This window comes from Malaclemys terrapin, chromosome 5 (genome assembly GCF_027887155.1).
Source record: "Malaclemys terrapin pileata isolate rMalTer1 chromosome 5, rMalTer1.hap1, whole genome shotgun sequence".
Classification (NCBI taxonomy): domain Eukaryota; kingdom Metazoa; phylum Chordata; order Testudines; family Emydidae; genus Malaclemys; species Malaclemys terrapin.
This window is the reverse complement of record NC_071509.1, coordinates 8412944-8433760: the sequence shown is the minus strand read 5'-3', so window position 1 is coordinate 8433760 and position 20817 is coordinate 8412944. Positions and strand designations below refer to the sequence as shown.

At 46.0% G+C, this 20817-nt stretch overlaps 1 protein-coding gene and 1 long non-coding RNA gene across 2 annotated transcripts in view; both read left to right on the top strand.

Annotated features, from left to right (window-relative positions):
* PTPRA (protein tyrosine phosphatase receptor type A) overlaps positions 1-20817 on the top strand; it is a 245300-nt gene that overhangs the window by 132586 nt on the left and 91897 nt on the right. The gene's annotated exons all lie outside the window — the stretch shown is intronic.
* LOC128837567 (uncharacterized) lies at positions 5615-7337 on the top strand. Its single transcript, XR_008444982.1, has 3 exons — positions 5615-5783; positions 6475-6625; positions 7116-7337. It is a non-coding gene; the product is annotated as an uncharacterized LOC128837567 (long non-coding RNA).

Here is a 20817-nt window from a genome sequence, read left to right as displayed (position 1 = left end):
TCCTAAACAGAGAGGGCTCAAGGGACCTCATTTGGGTCCAGGCTTGTTAAGACGGAGCATTCTGAAAATGAGACGCACATGTTTCAAGGTCAAGTTTCTGACAGCGGTGCTAGTTAGTGTCTGCAGAAAGAGATGAATTACCAGAATAATGTGGGTCTGAATTTTCTCTCATTTACGCTGGTTGAAATCCCACTGATGCCTATGGAATCCCTCCTCACTTGCACTGGGGTAAGGTAGAGAAGGGATGCAATTTATCTGCTCATATTCCACCCCATAACCACGCTCATCCAGAAGTACTTCCTAATTTGTTTCAGATAGTTTTGAAAAACGTATCTTAATCCTCTTTCTTCATTTGCACAAGATTAAATATTTCTCCATGTTCAAGGGTACACTGCCAGGTCAAATTTGGCTCCATGTTTAAGATCTGTAAAAACCGTAAGGCCAGTGGAAACAGTCCCATGATTTCTTTTTCCTTTTAAACAAATTAACATGAGAGTTTACAACCCAGACATTGCTTTATGGCCTTAGTACATGACAGCCAGAAAGTGAAACTGACTAGAAACCAAGGGGAAATTGATCAGCCTGTTTTCCATTGTCTCATGAGAGTGATGCTCTAAGTAAACAAATGGCAAAATCACTGAATAGCACAATGGAATTTTAAACTTTGACACCTGGGATTAATGAAGCAATCTGTTACTTTTGGAGTCCAGTCTTTTTCTTGCACTTGATAATGTGGTCTTAGTCTCTATTTAGCTACATCCTAGCAGCAGACATATAATTATGTTCAATAACTTAAAGTATTAAGACTCTCAAATATCGTGTGTAAATTGATTTCTTCATAACTATTTTGAAAGACATTTCCTCTGATCTTATCTTTTCTCTCCAAGTTCATTGGTCCAATGATTCACAGCTCTCCATGTATTCAGGGAGCTACAAAACAATGTGTTTATAAACTTTCTACCATTTTAAACAAACTTAATGTTCTGAAATTCCTGTCCCCTCTATTGCATTATTTACATCATGATACAGTCTCCCAAGTGGAGTGTCACTAATCTTAGATTTGGGGCCCTTTAAATCTGATTTGGGGACCTTTAAATCTAGACTGAATAAAGAACTAGAAAATATAAACAGAACAGTTCATTAGCCCCTTAAGAAGTCACTTCCCATATCATACCAGAACATGTTATTGAATATTTCATATAGATAGAATCTAATTCTGCTCTCACTCTCTCACCAGTGTAAATTAGGAATAACTGCAGGGAAGTTATGGGGATAACATGGATATAAAATTGGTGTGAGATCAGACTCAGGCCCACAGGCATTTCAAACCCCTAGTCATATGTAATAGCCAACATAGATGTTATCGTCACAATTGAGTTGCTACGGCACAGCTTTCCAGTAGTGCCTTGTATAGCCCTTTATCATCTAATTATTCTGCTTCATTGTCAATTAACAATGAGGGGAAGATAAGTTTGGCAACCAGTTTGCTTAGAGGGGTCAATTTATGCTGCCTCTTGGCAATGCAGTGTAACTTTAGCCTTTCAGGCCATGGTGAATGCCATTCTCCCTTCAAGATCACTGACTGTGTATGGCCTAAACACTTTGTAAATGGGTTGGATGAGGCTGTGTATGATTGTAAAGTGATATGAACAATGTGAAAAATGCACCTTGGCTAATGTGTAGGGTTGGTGAAAGAAAATGCTTTTGTCCTTACTGACCCAGTTCTTACAAACTGGGTCAGTCGGGCAACCTATGTAATCTGCTGGTGCCAGAGCTTGTATGTCACTGTGCTTGCAGGGGGCATGCAGGCGAGGGAGTGGAGGTACCATGGCTTAGCTTTAACCCTTTCCTAGCCAGTGGGAAGAGTGCCCATTCCCAACAGGAGCTTTTTGTAGAAAAAGTGCTTCCAGCTTCCCTGAGCGTCTGTCCAATGTATCTGGTCCATCTGGCATAGATTGTAACATGGCAATAGGGCCGAGCTCTGCTGCTTGTGAACATGTTTGAATCTAAGGTCTTGGCTTGGGCACGTTCCTGTGACTTTGTAATGCATCTTTTGCTAATCTCAAAGTACTGCACAGAAAAGCAGCAGCACAGAGCAAGTGTCTAAGACTGAGAACGTTAAAAACATTAAACTATGAGCATCATTAGGGAGGCAGCTTAGTCCAGTAGTACTGTACTGGGAGTTGGGAGAGATGGGCTCTGTTCTTGGAGTTACTACGGATGCCCTTTGTGCGCTCTGGCCAAGTTGCCTGCATCCCTCCCTTATTAGGGGGCTGGGTATGTGAGTCAGAATTGATTCTCATGCCTTAAAACAAAATAAGTTGCTGTTTCTGATGCACTCTGTAGGTCTAGTTTTCTGATTAGGGGCTTGTCTACACTACAGAATTAAGTTGATTTAAGTTAAGTTGACATACAGTCACTACAGTAATTAAAGTGGTGGTTCATGTCCACACTTGTTGCTTCTGTTGGTGGTATGCATCCTCACCAACAGAGCTTCCACCGACTGAAGTGCATCATTGCGGGACGCTGACAGCTGGAGCCTGGCAGCCCTGGGGCTGACGACCTCAACTGTAGGTGCAGGGATCACAGTTCTCTCTCCCGCCCCAACTCTCAGGAGGCTGTCAGCACCACGGGCGGGAGGCGCTCCATTCGGAGCTGACAGCCAATGTCAATAATGCAGTGTCTACATAGACGGTGTCGCCCTAACTACATCAACATAAGTGCTACTCCTCTCGTGGAGGTGGAATTATGTTGGTATTGCAGGCCACTTACTTCAGCAGAAACAGCATTGTAGTGTAGACACTGACATAATGAGGTCGACGTAAGCTGCCTTATATCAGCCTAACTCTGTAGTGTAGACCAAGCCTAGGATGTCCAAATCCTATCGTTGGGTGCCCACATAACCTGTTCAGGTGCATACATGCCATTTGAATGCCGAAACCTGGAATTGCATGCATGGAGATCTTGAAAGCTGCATTCAGATGAAGAGTAAAAGAGGGAGCCAAGATTAAAGTCGGTAAACTGGGCTCTGCATCCACCCAGCTTTCTGCAAGAGCTTCTTATTATTTATTCACCTACTTTCTGTTTCTCTCTTTGAAGGATGTGAAACGTCTTTGCCAGTTTCATGGGCGCTTTTGGAAGGGAAGCAGCACTCACATTGGGCGAAGTTCCTCATTCCTCTACTTAAGATTCAAGTAAATTCCATGGGGGAGGAAGTATTGAGCCCATGGACAGTAGACTATCAGAAATCAGATACCAACACAAATATTGCTTGGGGGAACACTTAAACCGACTCAAGGCCATATGATAGTGTCATGATTACGTGGGAAGTTCTACTTAAAAACCGCTCGTATGAGATGACCTTGTTAGTGGAACTCCTTGAATGCTAATATTTTATGCTGCAAAGTCATGGCAGAGCTCTTCTCTGCCCCTGTATCCAAAAGAGCAACAGACTGGAGTCTGTGATTTGTAAAATACTTTGGAATCCTCCAGGGTGTGAGGTACTGTAGGAGACTGCTATCATTACAACCAACCTCCCCCATCCCGCAACCACCTCTGCCTTTCATCTTATTGTGGATTTCCCTCCACAAACCACCTTGGATAGACTGTGGTTTAAGAAAGGAAAGAAGTTACATTGGAAACATTTAGCTCTTTTTCCTCCCAAACCACAGAAATCACTAGTGGACATGGGATAATCAAATGCCATGAATGCTTTTCATTTTGCAGCCTTGCTTGGGAGAAGAAAAAATGTGTTCACTTGTATTAGAGCTTAGTAAGTTATTCTTTTTGGAGCAATCCTCTGGCTGGGGTCAGCAGAAGTAAGGGGCAAGCTGGAATTCACTTCACCCTTTTAACTGCTAACACACTCTGTGTATTTCCCTTCCTTTTATACAGGAAGATCCTTCAGCAGCACTAAAGTTAAAACAACCCAGGCAAAGAAAGCTGTTTTTGCTTTGCTCAAGTCTTGTCCTGGTGCATCAATATCTTTTAGATAGGGACAAGATCAGTCAACTTACAACCGTTTCTCTTCCAAAAAGAGGAACCTATTTCTACTTGGCCATCTGTAGTTCCCAGATTCTCTTGCACTGGATGAAGGGGTATTGAAAATGAGAAAATGGGGGAGCTGGGCTAAACAGTTCTGGGCCACTTCTGCTCAGCTGTGCCTTTGGCTCTCAGAAGGGGAAACCTCCTTTTGTTGAGGACTTAGGTGGGTGAGCCATTTGGAGCTGACCTGTTGGTGCATGACTACAGCAGGCCCAGTACTACCCTGAAGTCTCCTTAGATGTGACACTTTAGGTGACTGCCTGTTTACTCGGTACCTGAGGCCACCTTCATACCCTTCCAAACAAAAGCTTCCTCAGTAGATATCTGTACCTATTTCTACATTATGGAAGCATGGGAAGGGGATGAATGGGTTTCCAAAGCCACTACCCTGGATAGGAATCAGGGGGCTGCTAGAGAAAACGTCGTAGAGCCATTAGCCTAAGCTACTCTTTATTTGACATAACTGGTCATTGGTAAGACACAAAACATAGTACATCTTATATATGGTGAGGTAGGAAGGCTTGTGATTAAAGTACTAGATTGAAACTCATACATCTTGTCTATTTAGATTATAAATTCTTTGGGGCAGGGACTATCTCATACTAAGTATGTAAACAGTGCCAAGCACAATGGGGCTTGGTTCTCACTGGGACCTCTGGACACTATGGTAATAATAGTACAGCAAAGTTCTACTAGATGCTCTGATGCTATAGGAGCTTGTGGATTAATGAGGAAATGCAGAAGAGAATTGGGATGGGAAAGGAAGGGAATGAAATAGCAAAATGGTGGATGGCTGTGGGCTTAAACCTGTATCACTGATTCGAGTATGAGGCCTGGTTTACAGTACAAAGTCGGGTGATGTAAGCTGCCTTGCGTCGACCTAGTTGTGCATGTGTCTACACTTAAATTTGTCTCCCAACCATGTAAACACCCTGTTACAGCGACGCAGTAACACCACCTCCCCAAACAGAGTTGAACCATGGTTGATGTACTCTGGGCAATGTATCGAGTGTAGACACTGTATTATCTATGTATTATCCCTGATAGTCCTCCAGCAGTTGTCCCACAATGCCTGACACTGGCGACAATTATGAACTCCACTGCCCAGGTGTCACCTAGACTGAAAGCCCCCCTTTAAAGCCCCATGATTTTTTTGAAATGCCATTTACTGATTGTCCAGCTTGATGAACATACCTAGCAGCTCTCCATTGTTGCGTGCAGCTGCCCAAGCCAGCTACATGCTCCACATGCGTTCTGGACTGGAGTAGACAGGAGATATTGGATCTCCTGCGCCTGCGGGGAAGCGCAGAGGCTGTATAGACACAGCTACGGGCTAGCCGTAGAAATGTGGACATCTATGAACAGATTGCTTTCACACAGCACTACTACTGATTCCTGTTGTACCCCTTCTCCTGCATCCCCAATGCAAAGGAACTGCAGCAGGCATATCAGAAGGCCAGGGAGGCCTGCCGTCATTCCAGTGCCTAGCCACAGATCTGCCTCTTTTATGAGAGCTGCATTCCACACTTGGCGGAGACTGGCCACTGTGGATACCTCTGAGGAGCCCAAGTCACAGGCCCCCTCGGTGAACAGTGAGGAGGATGAGTGATGTGACTGGGGGACATGCAACCGAGTGGTCAAGCTATGCTGCAAGCCAGGACCTGTTTGAGACTCTGCTGCAGTCCAGTCAGTCCTAGCAGTCGAGCATGGACAAGCCTGATGCAGGGAAGGAATCTTGGGTAAGTGTGTACATGTATTTCTCATTACAAAGATGGTTGCCCCAACTTAACTGGACATTGCTGTTGACTTTTCATTAGTTTATTTATATTGGAAGAGGCGGTGGTACAACAGGTTATCTGTGGAGGTAGGCAGAGGGGTGGGGGGAGGTGGGGCAGCTTGTTTATCTACACAGATATGTCCCTTGAATCCACATAAAAGATCTCGGTAAAACTTTAATGGGAGGTACTCTGCAGTACTCTCCCAAAGATTTCTAGGGATGGCGGGCTTATTTCTTCCTCTGCATTAGGCCACTTTCCCATACCAGTCAGAGAGAGTGTCCTGCTGAAGTTATCATAGTAAATAAGCTAGCTACATACAGACAGCTGTGCTTTCTTTGCCTTTGTCATCCTCAGAAGTGAGAGATCCGCTAAAATCACCACTGCCTGAGGGAAAATGGTGCCAGTATTCAGTGCCATTGCCCCATACTCATGCACCTGAGCAATTCCCTCCTCGTTTCCTTCAACCTTGGGAGGCCATACTGACCATTTCTGGTGCTACTAGTCATGCCATGCACAACCACTCTGAAGCAGAAGTGTCAATAAGTGTTGTGTTTAAAACTTTAGGGGAGCAAGGGAAGGGAGTTCTGATATTAGGATTTGCTTTCCATTATGACTATATTGACAATGGTACCTCTGTTTGTATTATCTGTAGCTGCTGCCATAGTGACCTTGAAGCGTTCCCCCACCGGGCCTGTGGAGCGCCTGAGCCAGGTGGGGAGAAGAAAGAAGAGGATTGGGATGACCTCTTCAGCGAGATCCTGCAAGTCAGTGCTGCATCAGGCTGTGAGCAGAGAGCCTGGAGGGTGAATATTTCAGACTTATGGAGAAGGAAAGAGTGGACGGGGAAAAGCCCAGGAGCTCTAGCAGAAAAAAGAGAGGGAGATGCACCAGGACTTAATGGGGCTTCTCTGACAGCAAACAGATGCTGAAAGAACAGGAGTACTTGTGGCACCTTAGAGACTAAGCCCTGGTCTACACTATGAGTTTAGGTTGAATTTAGTAGCGTTAGATCGATTTAGCCCTGCAGCCGTCCACACGACGAAGCCATTTTTGTGGACTTAAAGGGCTCTTAAAATTGATTTCTGTACTCCTCCCTGACAAGAGGATTAGCGCTGAAATTGACCTTGTTGGGTCAAATTTGGGGTAGTGTGGACGTAATTTGACAGTGTTGGTCTCCGGGAGCTATCCCAGAGTGCTCCACTGTGACCGCTCTGTACAGCACTCTCAACTCAGATGCACTGGCCAGGTAGACAGACAGGAAAAGCCCCGTGAACTTTTGAATTTCACTTCCAGTTTGGCCAGCGTGGCGAGCTCAGAGGTGACCGTGCAGATCTCCTCAGCAGAGGTGACCATGGAGTCCCAGAATCACAAAATCCAGCATGGACCGAATGGGAGGTACTGGATCTGATAGCTGTGTGGGGAGAGGAATCCGTCCTATCAGAACTCCACTCCACTCCACCCCAGAGGACTGCCCAGGCAACAGGAAGCTGGCATTCAATAAGTTTTGAAGTGCAGTGTGGCCTTGTCCTCCCCTCCTCCACCACCCCACCCGATGCTTTCCTCCTTCCCCACCCCTCTCGGGCTACCTCGGCAGTTATCTCCCCATTTGTGTGACAAATTAATAAAGAATGCATGAATTTGAAACAACAATGACTTTATTGCCTCTGCAAGCGGAGATCAAATGGGGAGGGGAGGGCAGTTGGCTTACAGGGAAGTAGAGTGAACCAAGGGGGCGAGTTTTCATCAAGGAGAAACAAACAGAACTTTCACACCGTAGCCTGGCCAGTCATGAAGTTGGTTTTCAAAGCTTCTCTGATGCACAGCGTGCCCTGCTGCGCTCTTCTAACTGCCCTGGTGTCTGGCTGCGTGTAATCAGCAGCCAGGCGATTTGCCTCAACCTCCCACTCCGCCATAAACCTCTCCCCCTTACTCTCACAGGTATTGTGGAGCACACAGCAAGCAGTAATAACGATGGGAATTCTGAAGTCTAACCGAGTCAGTAAACTGCTCCAGTGCACTTTTAACCACCATTCTATCACCATTCTACACTTTCTCAGCCTATAGTTGACCTGCTTCTTACTACTGTCCAGGCTTCATGAGCCATGGGAGCAAAGGGTAGGCTGGGGTAGGTGCGCACGGTGCTGCCGGCTGAGAGAGCAGCTTGAGGCAGAACCCTCCAGCTCGCATGATATTCCAGGCAGGACTGAATCTCCATGAAATGAAACATAAAGAAGAGAATGACCTCGAGTCACTCCCATTTATGTCCAGGCGCCCCTGACCGACCTCACCGAGAAGACGTCTCACCCAGGAGACGACGACGACGGCTAGCAGTTGTGCTGCACCGTCCGCTGCCGCGAAGGCAAGGAGCTGCTGCTGTGTAGCAATGCAGTACCGTGTCTGTCAGCAGCACCCAGGAGACGTATGGTGAGTTGAGCAAGCTCCGTGCTTGCCGTGGTATGTTGTCTGCACGTTAACCCAGGAAAAAAGGCGAGAAACGATTGTTTGCCGTTGCTTTCACAGAGGGAGGGAGGGGAGCCTGAAGACATGTACCCAAAACCACCTGTGACAATGTTTTTGCCCCATCAGGCATTGGGAGCTCAACCCAGAATTCCAATGGACGGCGGAGATTGCAGGAACTGTGGGATAGCTACCCACAGTGCAATGCTCTGAAAGTCGACGCTAGCCTCGGTACTGTGGACGCACTCCGCCGACTTAATGCGCTTAGTGGGAACACACAATTGACTGTATAAAATCGATTTCTAAAAAATCGACTTCAATAAAATCAACCTAATTTTGTAGTGTAGACATACCCTAATAAATTTATTTGAGCATAAGCTTTCGTGGGCTACAGCCCACTTCATCAGATGCATAGAATGGAACATATAGTAAGGTGCCATAAGTACTCCTGTTCTTTTTGCGGATACAGACTAAGACGGCTGCTACTCTGAAACCTGTCACAGATGCTGAAGACTCTTGTGGATGTACAGGTTCAACAGCCTTGCATTTCTTTACAGTCCATGGAGACCTCCGTACACTGTCCCTCAACATTTGTTGTGGCATCAGGGGATGCATCCCCATCCCTATCGCTACCCCTCCGCTCCACACCGGAAAGATTGACAACTACAGCTTCACATACGCTGACCTGTAAGAGCCACAGTTGTTGTATGTGTAGCTAAAATGAACATGAATGTTCTTTGCCCTTATTAAGTATTGTTCCATAAATGTATTAAGTTTTAATATATTTGCTTTTAACTTGCACAGAGTATTTTTGCAGTGTTTTTTTACTCAATAAACTTCTATTGTTTGGATAATCATTCATCTTTATTAGTTCCCAACATATATTGCAGAAAGTCTAGTAATACCCTAAAGCACTCTTTCTTCATGTTGTTCACTGTTATACAACTCGCAGGATCAGTGACAAAGTGTAATAATTATAAATGTACAGCAAGCTCCACAAAATTAATAGGTGCATTGACAGTGTTATAGTCATAGATGAACAACAAGCACTGCATGATTTCTAACGGGTCCTAAAACAGCAGGACCAGGTAGAGCACAATCCATCACAGTGCATTACTGTGGCTCGCTGTTCAAGTGCTCTTTCAATATATGGCCTCCCTGAGCCATATATTCCACATTGAGCTCCCGCCTTGCTGTTCAAACTCAGCAAATAGCTACTCTACCTCCACCCCGGCAGGAACTTTCCCCTTTTGCTTCACAGATATTACGTGGGACATAGGAGGCAGCTATAACCATTGGAATGTTTTTTCCACTGAGATCCAAGCTTGTGAGTAAACAATGCCAGTGTCCCCTCAGTCTACCAAAATCACATTCAACTGTCATTCTGCACCTGCTGAGCTGGTAGTTGACTCTTTCCTTGGGTTTGTCGAGATGGTCGCTATATGGCTTCATGAACAAAGGGTAGGCTGGGTCCCTCGGGATCACTATTGGCATTTCAACATTACCAATGTTGTGCGCCAGTTGGGAAAGAAAGTCTTTGCTTGTAGCTTTCTGAACAGGCCTGTGTTCTTAAAGATGCGAATGTCATGCATCTTCCCTGACCAGCCAACACTTTTGACAGTGAAGTGTCCTTGGTGATCCACCGGTGCTTGCATAATGACAGAAGAGCAGCCCTTCTGATGATGATCTTTGTGGCAAGGTGGTCTGGTGCCAAAATAGGGATATGAGTGCTGTCTATCACCTCACCAGTTTGGGAACCTGACTGCTGCAAATCCATCCACTCTGTCCTGCACATTGCCTAGACTCTCACTCCTGCATAGCAGGAGATGATTAACGGCCTTGGACACTTGCATGATAGCGGCCTCTGCAGTGGATTTTCCTACTCCAAAATAACTACCCACTGATTGTAGCAATCCAGTATTGCAAGTTTACACAGTATGATCGCCACTTGCTTTTCCACAGTCAGGGCAGCTCTCATTTTGGTATCCCTGTGCTAGAGGGCGGGGGTGAACTCGGCACACACATCCAGGACTGTGGCCTTGTGCATCCGAAAAGTTCTTCAGCCAATGCTTGTAATCCCAAGCCTGCATTATGATGCGATCCCACTAGTCAGGGCTTGTTTCTCTAGCCAGAAGTGGCACTCCACCATCTGCATCTACTCCATGAACACCACCACCAACATTGAATTGGTGTTTGCTGTGTCACACAGCACACTGTCCTCCACAAAGTCATCACGTTCCTTGCTGATTCAGTTCTTGTGGCTCTGCAAATACTGGAGGATTGTGCAGCCTTGTGCAGTGCTCATGACAATAGCGCAGAGCTATGTGGGCTCCATACTTCTGGCAGAGAGGACCATGTGGGTTTTGAGACTTTTAAAAAAGGTGTGACCGTTATGGGATATAGATGACATTATGGCATGACGAAAGTTGCTTGCTAGGAAGTTGACCCCTTACTCCCCGTCACCCTTGCATATGACTCATTTCTGCCCCACTTTGCATTACCAAAACTTCCAAAAAGACTACATGCTAGATGTTGGTGAGTTGCACACTGAAATACCTACTCATGGTGCACCACCCTGAGTACTTGTGGTGATACACCTGGTGAATATGCTCAGTGCCAATGCAAGGAGCCATGTATGCACACAGACAAGCAACATACTGACTGAGGTGGCTTTATGCCAACATAGCATGTGTCGGCAAAAGCTTGTAGCGTAGACATGCTCTGAGTGTGTTATGTGCTAGCTGGAAGTTGTTGACCAGTGACCTGTGATGTGAAATGCTATTAGCTATAATCCAGTTGTTAGCACAAATTATTCCCTATGGCACTAATGGTTACCACAGTAGAGAAGTAAAGGATAATTAGATCATGGAGATTCAGCTCTCTTCTCAATCCTAACGGTGATCTGTTCTGCTAGTGTTGGGACATGTTGCTGGGACATGTGAGGGGAGAGGAGTTTTCACTGCAAGCTGTACATTGAGTACAGACTTGAAGACTTTACTCCACATCTCCTGCATTTTCTGAGAGCGCTAAAACTGTCACCAAAATCGGGAAAACTGTGGTCTGGAAAAGACAGATAGTGAGAACTGAGGGAAGCTAAGCAATTGGAGTAGATAAATGAGAAATGTTTCAAATACATCTCTAATGGAAGAGCAGATTAGGAGTCAGCAGCAGGAGCTCTAAGGTGGCAGTAGCAATGGCAGTTTACCAAGAGAGGAATTAGACCTTGGTGTATTTAATAAAAAAGAGAGGCACAGACACCAGCAATGGACACTGATATCCCAGGAGATGAAGGGAAAGCTAATGGAGGGAATCTGAATCATGCCAGATATAGCGATCACTAAATATCTGCAGATTGACAGGGCTGCAGAGGTAGATCAGGAGGGACTGTGAAGATGGCCTGTAATTTTATCTGCAGGAGAGTCCTTTGTTTTAATTAGGGATGGTAGCTTAGCCAGACAAAAAGCATGTGTGTGCATGTGCTCTTCATATATATGCAGTGTTTTTGTACCTGTGTCAGTGCCAAGATGTTAGAGACACAAGCTGGGTGAGGTAATGTCTTTTATTGGACCAACTTCTGCTGGTGAGCAAGACCAGCTTTCAAGCTACACAGAGTCCTTCCTCAGGACTGGGAAAGGTAGTTTAGCATGTGACCCTGAGTAGCTGTTTGACTTGTAGCTAGGTGTGACGCTGAGTACCTTTACCAGACCCGAAGAAATGCTCTGTGTAGGTCAAAAGCTTCTCTCTCTCTCTCTCTCTCTCACCAAGAGAAGTTGGTCCAATAAAAGATGTTATTTCATCTACCTTGTCTCTCTTCATATGTACGCAGTTGTAATTTTAAACATGCATGAAAATCTATCTTCAGCCAGACGGAGGTTAGTTACAATCTATTACAGTAACAATTTATTTAAAGAAAATGGAATAGTGACTGGGAAGGATGAAGTTAAACATACTGGGCTCTGGTAAATATGATTGACTTATTTGTATCTTGGTAGTGCCTAGTAGCTCCCGTCCTGGACTAAGGCCATGTGTACATATGATAAAAAGACCGTCCCTGCCACAGAGAGGTGATATGTGAAATTACACTATTGTCCAGGTTCCATGAGCATAGGAGAGGAGAAAAGTTAGTGAGTTACTTCAGCCAATTAATGTACTACCATTTACTAGTACAATGTACTACCCACAAACTAGGGGTTTTCTTTTTTTGGTTTTGTTTGCGCCCCCCCCGCCCCCCCCAGTGGATCTTGTATTTTCCTCTTACTCACCGCACATTCTGCAGAGAAAGCAGCATGATGGGCCCATACATGTATGGAACACAGGGCCCTAGACCGAGTGCAGTCGGTACTCCTCCCACAGACCTGACATCTACCTGCAAAGCCCCCTGGGAAATATGGTGCCCCAGGCAACCAGCTCTCCATCTTATGCCCAAAGCGCCCTGGGCTTGTCCACTCCCTTAGCTAAGTTGAATACTGCTTCAGATTATATACTTGAGCGTAAGGCCCTATAAACTTGCCCAACTTGTGGCATGTCGATATGTTTGTAACATAACTTTTGAGTGCTGTCTGATCAATTGCAAAGTTTCAGGGAATATTCTAGGTGTCACAGAGCAGAAACTGATTTTTTTTGTGTGAGAAAAATTCATAAAACTGGACAGAGGAAATAGGGGAGACACTTGGATCCCCTTGTATCTTGTTAGCAGACCCAACTGATTCAACACTCTAATTGTCTATACATCACAGAATTAACTGCTGCCAGCCATTAATACCTTCTGGCATACCACCCCCCATTTTAGCTCTGGCCAGCTTCAAAGAAATGGTGGGGGATGACAACTGCGGTGCACGCAGAGCCCCTAGTATGGCAGAACAAGGGATCCTGATATGGGGGGGAAGGGTAATGTGGGGGGACACAGCCCCTGCATGGCAGTGCGCACACCAGGGCCAGCTCTAGGCACCAGCAAAACAAGCTGGTGCTTGGGGCGGCACATTTTTAGGGGTGGCATTCTGGCGCGGGCCATGCCGCCCCTAAAAATGTGCCCCGGCCGCCCTAACTCACCTCCGCTGCTGCCGCTCGCGCGTCGCTGCTCGCCCTCCCTCCCTCCCAGGCTCTCAAACCCGGGAGGGAGGGGGAGATCCCGAGCGGCCGCAGCGCGTGAAACAGCTGATTCGCTTGCCGCGGCCGCTCGGGATCTCCCCTTCCCTCCTGGGTTTGAGAGCCTGGGGGGAGGAGGCAGGGCTGGGGATTTGGGGAAGGGGCGGAGTTGAGGCGGGGCCGGGGGTGGGGTAAGAAAAAAACGGGGTGGGGAGGGGCGGCCAAAATTGTTTTCGCTTGGGGCCGCAAAAATCCTAGAGCTGGCCCTGGCGCACACATCCCTTTCTACTGGGAAGGAGAGAATGAGGAGGCAAGCACAGCCCCTGGCATGGAAGAGAATTGGAGGAACAGTAGTACAGAATAAGTGAGGTCTGGGTGATGCACACAGAGCCTCTGGTGTGCGGGGGGCGGGGGGGGAATGGGGTGGCATGCAACTCCTGGCATGGGAGGGATGACAGTGGAGAACCCCTGATATGAGGGATCTGGTATTATGGGGGCACAGAGCCCAGGCTTATGGTGGAGGGCACAGCCCCAGGCATGGTGGGAGTGGGGCAAGGAGTCCCTGCGATAGGAGATATTGGAGAGTGGCATACAGGGAGCTTGTAGGAGGGAATGGAGGGAAACAAGGAGCATCTCTGGTGAATACAATGAGCTCAGTTTACAAAAGCTGTGAAATGTGCATTTCTTTAGTGTAAATTTTCATAAAACAAACCAAAACCTAGAAAATGAAGGTGTGAAACTTACCTGAGAGAATCTCCCCATAAGCTGTTATTCTATACACTGGGCTCAGACTCTACCCCTCTGCAGTGCAATCTACTGAATTAACTGGACTCTGCTCATTGTGGTCTCTACCTTCCAACCATTTTGAGGGGGTGAGGGGTGGGTGGGTGTATGGTTTGATTGCATTAGACTCCTAGAATCATAGACTATCAGGGTTGGAAAGGACCTCAGGAGGTCATCTAGTCCAACCCCCTGCTCAAAGCAGGACCAATCCCCAACTAAATCATCCCAGCCAGGGCTTTGTCAAGCCTGACCTTAAAAACCTCTAAGGATGGAGATGTCACCACCTCTCTAAGTAACCCATTCCAGTGCTTCACCACCCTCTAGTGAGAGAGTTTTTCCTAATATCCAACCTAAACCTCCCCCACTGCAACTTGAGACCATTACTCCTTGTTCTATCATCTGGTACCACAGAGAACAGTCTAGATCCATCCTCTTTGGAACCCCCCTTCAGGTAGTTGAAAGCAGCTATCAAATCCCCCCTCATTCGTCTCTTCTGCAGACTAAACAATCCCAGTTCCCTCAGCCTCTCCTCCTAAGTCATGTGCTCCAGCCCCCTAATCATTTTTGTTGCCCTCCGCTGGACTCTTTCCAATTTTTCCACATCCTTCTTGTAGTGTGGGGTCCAAAACTGGACACAGTACTCCAGATGAGGCCTCACCAATGCTGAATAGAGGGGAATGATCATGTCCCTTGATCTGCTGGCAGTGCCCCTACTTATACAGCCCAAAATGCTGTTACCCTTCTTGGCAACAAGGACACACTGTTGACTCATATCCAGCTTCTCGTCCACTGTAACCCCTAGGTCCTTTTCTGCAGAACTGCTGCCTAGCCATTCGGTCCCTAGTCTGTAGCAGTGCCTGGGATTCTTCCATCCTAAGTGCAGTACTCTGCACTTGTCCTTGTTGAACCTCATCAGATTTCTTTTGGCCCAATCCTCTAATTTGTCTAGGTCGCTCTGTATGGTATCCCTACGCTCCAGCGTATCTACCACTCCTCCCAGTTTAGTGTCATCTGCAGACCTGCTGAGGGTGCAGTCCACACCATCCTCCAGATCATTGATGAAGATATTGAACAAAACCGGCCCCAGGACCGAACCTTGGGGCACTCCGCTTGATACCAGCTGCCAACTAGACATGGAGTCATTGATCACCACTACCCGTTGAGCCTGACGATCTTGCCAGCTTTCTATCCACCTTAGTCCATTCATCCAGCCCATACTACTTTAACTTGCTGGCAAGAATACTGTGTGAGACTGTATCAAAAGAGAAGAAATTAAAGCTGTCTTTAAGTGAAGTTCCTCCCAGGAACTCTGATAGCTTTATGATTTATTTTTTTCTGTAGGTTCAGCTTTGAAAAAACAGGGCTAAATCTCCTGTATGGTTAAAAGCACAGCTATTCGGAATCTGGACAGTGAAACCTGGCAACATTTTAGCAAGTGAAATCACTTTGCTGCTGTCAAATTGCCAGCTTTCAAAAGGGTAATCTGGTATGAACAGTTAAAGCCTTTTGGTAATAGCTGCATCTTAAACAGGGTCATCTGACACACTCTTTTTCCCCTCTGTATTTCACATTCACCCTGGTATAAAAGGGTCTTTCATGAGTTTGACTCTTGACTGCCAGACTTGCCATGGGCTCTGTGAAGAATAAAGAATCTTCCCTACACTCCCTCTGCTTGTGCATGACTGTATGATCCCATAGACTGTCTCGAATTGAGTGCAAAGCAGGGGCAAGGTCTTCCTAAGTATAAACTGTGGGGTTTTTTTTTAATCAGCCCCAGAAATTACTTCTTGGGAGCATGGGATGCGGGGTGGGGGGGAAAGAAAAAGGTAATAGTAGCCTTTTTGCATGCTTCCGAGGTATAGCATTTAGGTCTTCAAAGCTAGCTCTAAGGATATGTCTACACTGCCATTAAAAACCTACAGCTGGCCCATGCCACCTGACTCAGGCTTGTGAGGCTTGGGCTAAGAGGCTGTTTAATTGCACTTTAGATGTTTGGGGTCAGGCTTTAGGAACTTGCAAGGTGGGAGGATCCCAGAGCTCGGGCTGCAGCCCAAGCCTGAACATATACACTGCAATTAAACAGCCCATTAGCCTTTAGCCTGTAAGCCCGAGTCAGCTGGCATGGGTCAGTTGGGGGTGTCTGATTGAAGTGTAGACGTGCCCTAAGGGTCATGTCTCTGTGCCTAAATAGTACAGGGAGGATGAGTGTAAAGACTATTCTGGAGTGTATCTAAATCCCGTAGACAGAATGGAAAGAACTGCCTGGCTGGCTGTGGACATGGATCATTGAATCTTTGCTTCAAGGTCACTAGATCAAATCCAGCCCAGGTTGGTAATGATTGAGTCGTTCCCATCTGATAGCCATTTGGTAGTTATGTGAAAGGAATCTGGCTCAAATGAAAGGATTTCTCCATCCAGTTCCTAATAGATATCTCAAAATCTACCATTGCAACTGGTTCCTGGTGGCAGTCTCAACAGAGGTCAAGGACTGAATGGACTGAAATACCCTTTCATCCCTAGAGGGCGGTCATTTATAGGATGGGTGTGGGGAAGCCTACGCTGCTTTTACCTGCACTGAAACTCCTCTGTGCATACCAAACTTCTGTCTCAGGAGCTGTCAATACTGACACCTTTCGGTCAGTGATAAATTCAGTTAGGAAAATACTATTGCCTTGACTAAGGGCTTGTCATTATTGCAGTGTTAGTTTGAGGTATAACTTGAGTGTTTCCTCTACCCTAACTCTCAGGCGCACACACAGATCTCTAGCTCAAGTTAGGTGTTGCTTAAGCTAGAGCAGGGTGGCCTGTTGGGAGTCATGGGTTGAAGCGTGATTGCTGCTGCCTAAGCTAGTAATGTAGAGGGATGCAGTTACTCTGTTCTGCCAAACTAAACGCTCAGTGCTGCTCATCCAGTCCCTGTGTGGTTTCAGTGTTTGTTTTGCGGTGTTACTGCTCTCACTCAAGTGAGGCTAACTTGAGTGTAGGTAACTCAAGCTAACTGTACAGTGTAGATTCAACCTGAGAACAACTCCAAGTGTTTAGTATTCATGCCAAATATTTCCCTTGGCCCCTGTACAGCTTTGGTTTGCCTTTACCCATTTCTCCCCCCCCCCCCCCCCCCCCCCAAACTCATTAGGATAGAGGACCTGGGTCCTAGAGTAAATATCCTGTCAAATGCTCCGTACTGATAGCTGAATGAGATGGGTTAAACCTTGGGTCATGGCCCATAATAAAGAAGTGGTGAAGAAGAATGTTTCCAGCTGGTGTTTCTTGGAAGATTTTTTTTTTTTAATGAAATAGTCAACACTCTCTTGTACATTTATTTTGCTCACAGTGTTGTAGCGAGAATGTTAACACTCATTAATCATAAACACTTTCTGGAAGCTGCTGTAGGGCAGTACTTTAGACTTGGAGGGAAAACATCAGCTCCAGTGCTGCAACCAGTCTTCTGGACTTTAGAACTGGGTCCTTCTCCTATTGAAATCCATGGAAATTAAGATTGGGGTAACATTTCAAAAGTGATTTTGGAGCCCAAGTCCCATTTTCAAAAATTACTTGGGCACTTAGAAGCCGAAGTCTTATTGAAAGTTAGTGGGATTTAGTGTCTTTCATTTTTGAAAATGAGACTTAGGTGCTTTTGAAAATTTTACCTGTGGCCCTTACTTTGGTAAGATTTGGCTGTTGCAGGAAAAAATAACATGAGGACACTATTAAGAAGACATGATTAAATCAATGTTAGTCTGGTGAATACAACTACTTGGTTACATCCCTCTCATTTTGTACGTGTTGAATGTTGCCACTTTCTGCATGTAGGACTCTGTTTATCTTCACTATGATCTCTCCAGGTCACTTAGTATTTGGTACTACGTTTGCTCCCTCCCTCCCCCCTCTAACTGCCCCTTTTGGTTTTATCTGCAAATTTTGTTGTGGTTGCAGTTTCACAGAAGATGCCCCACACAGAGATTTTTAAAGCAGCTGTGCAGGTGTGAAGTGTTTTTTGAGTTTAATTTAACTGGTTTTAAAAACAAGGCCTCTGGAGACACTACAAAGATTCTAGACTGAGCTTCATCTAACAGGAAACAGCATGACGTGGAGACTGACACATCTTTCCCCATTGTGACAGAAGCTGCTTTGAGGACCCACCTGCAACACTCGGGAGCCCACCAGTTGCCTGTGGAGCCCAGCTTGAGAACTACTACTCTGGGAGACTGGTTAATGCAATACCAATTAATTTATAAGTGGAACAACTGGTGCTGAGCTCATCCCCCAGAGCATGTAAAGCAATATCCTACCGTTCATACAAGGGTTAGGGGATTAAATCAGCCAGGATTCACACCCCTGACTATGGTGCAGTTGCATGGGGATGGAGGTAAATCGGGGCGGATTTATCCTCTGACCTAGAGCAGACTGGATTTCGGACAGTCAAAGTGAGATTAGTTCATTAGACTTGGCCACTCTGCACACACATACAATGTTGGGCTTTAGCAACATCAGCTGTCTTGTGTCTGTACTGCAACAAGCTACTACAAAAAGCTCCCTTTGTTGCTTTCTTGTCTCTAATCTCCTGTACCATTTAATGCCTGGTTAGGGGAGTCTCGTATTTAATGGCAACACTGAAGAATCTTCTGTGTATTGTATTCCCAGAGAGGGAGATAGTGGAAATGAAGGTTTTCAGTGGAAGAACTATTTCCAGTATTAATCCCTTTAAAAGATACTCAAGATGGTTAGGCTCAGGACATTGCTTTTCTATAGGAATTATAATATTTGTAAGCTTTTGAGCTCAGGAGACTAGTTATGGGGTACAGTGCTAGGTCACCAATCCTCAGTCAGCTTGGACTGTTAGTAACCAAAAGGTACCATTTTGATGGCTCCTGTGATGTATGTTAGGAAGGTGTTAGACCAGTTCCTTTTGGACGAGTGTCCATGTCCCAGGAATGTAGTGGACTGCGCCTCAGGAGATTTGGGTTCAATTCCTGACTCTGCTGCAGATTCTACATGTTAATTGTTTGGGTAAATAACTTAATCTCTCACTGCTTCCGTTCCCCCTCTGTAAAATACTCAAAGAAGCAACATATTATTCTAGTGATCCTGTGGGTGCTCTACCTCAGGGGCGCATGTGCCTCAGGCACCTTCGATTGGAGATTTTAGATAGCAGTGTGTGTTCTGTCCAGACTCATGCACAGCACTGTGGCTATAGAGAGCTACCTGGATGATCCGCCCTCAGTTCTGTCTCACCCGCCTGGGTCTGAAATGAAAGCTTATCAGTGTCCAAATTGATGTTATCTCAGTTGCATTCCTTTTCTCAGTAGACTTAGTAGTTTAGTTTTTTAATGATAGTATTTGGTAGTGGTGGTAGTTTTAAATTAAGGTTTTTTTTGGTTTTGTGCTTTCTTGTTAAGGACTGTCCTTTCAGTTGTTCTCCCCTCCTAGGAGCTTTAGATTGCTGGGAGTGCATGTCCAGTTCTCCCAATTTTAAACGCTGGAGGCTATCCCAATTTTAAGCTTGGAGGCTATCCCAATAAGTGACAGGTACTCCTGGTGTGTCCATTGCCTTGAGGAGTGTCGCATCCCTAAAAAATGCAACTTTTTTTCTGGCTTTAAAATCAAGGACCAGAAAGAACTATAAAATTAAACTACATCTCCTCATGATGGTGAGCTCTCTTCAACCGGCTTTTCATCCGGGTCAGGTGCCCAGCCCCCGTATAACATCTCCAAACAAGTTAGCTGCTCCGACCACTTCCACGTCACACTTGCCTACAGCATCTAAGAGGAAGAGTCAAGAATCTTCTTAAAAAAACCCTCCAAGGAACGGACCTTGAGTTCTCCAGGTATGGAATCTACCTCAAAGAAACCAGGGTCACTGATAGAGCCATCCACTTCTGCACGCAGTGGTCTCTGACCCTGGTACCCACGAGACTGCAGGCTCCTCAGGTAAGGATCACTAAGCCCAAAGAGTCTAAGAGTTCAGGCTCTGAAAGGTCATCGGTGCCATCAGGGGATCGAGGCAGCAAGAAGAGGTCTACCTCTTCTTATTCAGTACAGAAGACCAGGCAGACATTAACAGGCACTCCTCAGAGTGTATTTACTCCCTCAGCCACGATCACCTTCACCCAGACTGCTGCTGTGGTACCAGCAACTCTCTCTTGGTGCGGCAGTGGTACTGGCAATTCTCTTGGTGCCACAGGAGTTTAGATTTCATTGGGGCCTTGTGGTATCTAAGATGCCTGACTCACCATAGTTTGGTACCAACATTTTCTCGGTATCAAGTACTTCCAAGTCTCTCCACACATTCACCTGTTACTGATGGGGTCACCTCTTGGTTTTTTTGGTGTTCCATGATTCCAGAATGATGTGGAGCAGGAGGACGGTGATCAGGACTTTGCTTCAGTCTCTCAAATTTCAGTTCAGGGATCTCTCCTTCATGTTCAAAGGGGTAATTGTCCAGAGACATCTGGTGAAACTGAGCATTCTCATGAGGCACTTACAGTCCTCCTCTCAATGGTATGAACATCCTTGGGTGCCCCCCCATACATGTGCATCCCTTCCTTGGCTGCACTGGGACCCCTGGGCAGCTTATCAATAACAATTCTTGAGGACCTCTAGTACCCCCTGCCATAAAGGTAGACAATCCTCCCTCTCTAGAAGGCCTGAACCACAGGAAGAGATATAC